At 41.0% G+C, this 4080-nt stretch overlaps 1 pseudogene; it reads left to right on the top strand.

The window, feature by feature from the left end:
- Window positions 1–371: 371 nt before the first annotated feature.
- LOC115803634 (U6atac minor spliceosomal RNA) lies at window positions 372–475 on the top strand (annotated as a pseudogene).
- The last annotated feature ends 3605 nt before the right edge of the window (window positions 476–4080 follow it).

The following is a 4080-nucleotide window of genomic DNA, read 5'->3' as shown; positions in this document are numbered from 1 at the left end:
CCACTATTACTGGTGGTCAGGCGCCCTCTGCTGGTGGATGCGACAGCGAGCCGCCAGACGCTGAGGGTTGTTTTCATTCTGGGACGCCTGCTTCCCACAACGACCTAGAATGCAGGTGTTTGTCTTCAGGGATTTCCTAATGCAAAACAAGATTAAACTGGGCCATACCTCACTGGAGAGAAATCCTTTCGTGCCTTTATAAATCCAGGAAGCTGTCTTAGGAAATCTGTAATAGAAGTGAACACAGAGCACCCCGTGCTCAGAGACAGAAAACACTGTTTTTGAAACTTCCGGATGGAATACAAACATCCATTCAAAATGAAATCTGATTAGAATTCAAGAATATTCGTTTTTCAACATTATGGACTTTGAAGTTGTATGGAAGAAAAGAGGGTTGGCATTCCTGGGACAGAAATGGAAAATGTCTTCGTGACCAAGGAACACATACACGATTAAGGAGTGACCACGTGCTTTGTGACATGGAACTGAGCCCGGAATGTGGTACTGGGTGGTGGGTAGGGTCCAGGATCTAATCAGACCTGGCTTTGAATCCCAGTTCTTCCACTCATTAAAGAAGTTACTGAAAGCCCCTGACTTTCCTTTATATGATATTCTCTTAAGTGTGTTAACACAGTGTACAGTTAAGTCCACTAAAATCAATCTCACTCCATCAGCACCAATGTACTCATTCAATAGGGGCACAGAAGAAATGTAAAAATACTACAGAGTGGATGACAGAGTTCATTCACTCACTCCCTCATTTAGATTTATCATACTGCAGTGAATACTAAAGACAATGAATCAGACATAGACCCTGCCCTCAAGGGGAAAGAAGTCCAGGAGAAAAGATAAGATGCATAGACAAATAGCTATGGTGAGGCAGAAAGGTCCCCGTGATGTGAGAGATACACGTGATCAATGGGAATCTCAAAAGATCAATTCTTTCCAGTTCTGAGGAACCCGGGAAGGCTTTCCTTTCAGAATTACATCATTTCTATGATTTCTGAGCTTTCCTGAGCACCAGTCCTTGACCATGTGGAAAGGTAAGACTCAGAGTGTTTTAGTCACCTGTTAGCTTCGGAAGAATTAGTAATAAAGATATATTTTAAAACTAAAGAAATGAAAAAATAAGGTAATTATGAACTTAGAGGGAGAAAACATTGTATAAGAAGAAAATATATTCATAGTACATTACTTGGCTCAGCAATGAATAATACTTACATTTTTACAATAACATAAGTTCAAACTATGGAATTAACCCAAAAGTACGACTGAACTTTGCTGGGAGTAGACAAAGGACAATATATGTATGTAAGTGTGTAAGAGAACTGAATGATCATTTTCAACAAAGAAGTTAATAGATAATGTCTACAATTATGATAGTGTGAAATGTAACGGTATAAATATAATATTTGGAAATACAGAGGTTTAGTCTAGAGGAATCAGTTAAAAGTTGAAAGCTGTTGTCATGAGGGCAGGGCTCTGGGCAGGGATAGGATTGGGAACGGGCTACTGATTTTTATTATGACCAACACAAGCTATCTAACTTTTTAAAGCACGTACATCTGTTTCATTAAGTAAGTTTTCAATGAAAAGGGGGAGGGGATGATGTCGTGGAGACATGTTTTGTCTGTTCATCTTCTTCCCACTTATTCTGGGAAGGTAAACTTTGTTTTGTCAAAACTGTTTATTCCACTTTTAAATACATGGTTCCCATGGAAGATTACATTTTCTCAGTTATCCCTTTTTCCTGGCTGTGATTGATTGGTCCAGATTTGAGAGGGAAAAAGGAGATGAGAGAGAGAGAGAGAGAGAAACAATGGCATCTGAAGACAGAGAAAGAAGACAAAGTTCTAGCAGTGGTAAATCCCTAGTTCCATGTATTTCTCAGGACCAACCTTATCCTTGCTTTTCCAGTAATTTGGTTGTAAATTTTACTTCAACTGGGAAACTTCCTACACCCTATATGCATTTTTTCACACCTAGTTTGAGATTTCATTTTCTTTTCTACAAAGTGACAGTGACCACACTCCTCATCTAAAATGGCATTTGAGCAACAGTCCCTGTGCAGTCTTCCAAAAAGTCTCGGGAGGCAACTATGTTGGCACAGTGGGTGGTTTGGGTTTTTAAATGAAGTCTTTCCCATGACTAGGAAGCAACCTCACGCTTGAGCTGGGAGGAATCCTTGAGTTACAAGGCAGCCATTAGTGGTACAGGATCAGGGCAAACGCTGAGCGGGGTGGGGGTGGTACACAAGAGGCTCTTTTTGAGGCATCAAGAGTACAGCTGTCCTGGGGCTTCCCTGGTGGCACAGTGGTTAAGAACCTGCCCGCCGACACAGGGGACACGGGTTCGAGCCCTGGTCCGGGAAGATCCCACATGCTGCGGAGCAACTAAGCCCGTGCGCCACAACTACTGAGCCCATGCGCCACAACTACCGAAGCCTACGTGCACAACTACCGAAGCCTGTGTGCCGCAACTAGAGAAAGCCTGTGCACAGCAACGAAGACCCTACGCAGCCAAAAAAAAAGAAAAAGAGTACAGGTGTCCCCAAACCTAAATAGACATTTCTCCAAAGAAGACATACTGATGGCCAAGAGGCACATGAAAAGCTGCTCAACATCGCTAATTATTTAAAAAATGCAAATCAAAACTACAATGAGGTATCATCTCACACCGGTCAGAACGGCCATCATCAAAAAGTCTACAAATAATAAATGCTGGAGAGGGTGTGGAGAAAAGTGAACCCCTCCTACACTGTTGCTGGGAATGTAAATTGGAGCAGCCACTATGGAGAACAGTATGCAGGGCCTTAAAAAACTAAAAATAGAGCTACCATATGATCTAGCAATCCCACTCCTGGGCATATATCCAGAGAAAACCATGGTTCGAAAGGATGCATGCACCCCAGTGTTCACTGCGGCTCTATTTACAATAGATAGCCAAGATAGGAAAGCAACCCAAGTGTCCATCGACAGGTGAATGGATGAAGAAGATGGGGCACACATATATACAGTGCAATATTACTCAGCCATAAAAATGAATGAAATAGTGCCACTTGCAGCAACATGGCTGGATCTGGAGATGATCCTACTACGTGAAGTGAGTCAGAGAAAGACAAATATCATGTGATATTGCCTATGTGCGGAATCTTTTTTAAAAAAATGATATAAATGAACTTATTTACAAAACAGAAACAGCCTCACAGACACAGAAAACAAACTTATGGTTACTAAAGGGGGAAGGTGGGGGAAGGGATACATTGGGAGCTTGGGACTGACATATACACACTACTATGTTTAAAATAGATAACCCACAAGGACCTACTGTATAGCACAGGGAACTCTGTTCAATATTCTGTAATAACCTAAATGGGAAAAGAATTTGAAAAAGAATAGATATATGTATATGTATAACTGAATCACTTTGCGGTACACCTGAAACTAACACAACATTATAAATCAACTGTAATCCAACATAAAATAAATTAAAAATTTTTAAAAAGAGTACAGCTGTCCCCTTCCCTGCTTCCTCACGCCCTGTCTTTCTAAAACCTACTTGGACATTAAATCTCCACAAGCATTGGGCAGAAAGTGGTAGGGATGACTGGTTATATGCAATGCATTCTAAGAGGAAGAGCCTAGTTAAGAAAAGGATTGGAGGAGGACACAGAGACGGGAAGAGCCCGGGGCTGGAGTGGCTGCAAATTCTATCTCTTCATGAGGCTCAAAGATCAAGGTAGCAGCAGAAGGAAAAGCTGTCAAATTTGTATAGTAGAGCAGAACTGGAAAAAAAGCCTGCTAGAAATTACACTTTGGGGAGTTAAAAAAAAAAAAAAAAAGGAGACATAATCGATGCTGCAAAAGGAATTAAATCCATGCAGAGGATGTAGAGGGAACAGTCCAAAAGGAAATGATGAGAAAGGAAGTGACAGATATAGAGGACCACGAGAGACAATCAAAGGGAGAAAAGGCTGGAAGAAATGAAGCACAAGCAATTATCAAAGAAAAAGCACAAATCCATCTTTAACACTCTGAAGTTTAAAAAAATCTATATAGAGAATGCAAGCTTCTATGTTGT

Source organism: Delphinapterus leucas, chromosome 19, assembly GCF_059928025.1.
Source record: "Delphinapterus leucas isolate spDelLeu-1000000601 "Yukka" chromosome 19, BTC_Dleu_Yukka2, whole genome shotgun sequence".
In the NCBI taxonomy this organism is placed as follows: Eukaryota; Metazoa; Chordata; class Mammalia; order Artiodactyla; family Monodontidae; genus Delphinapterus; species Delphinapterus leucas.
This window is presented reverse-complemented; position numbering and strand designations above follow the sequence as displayed.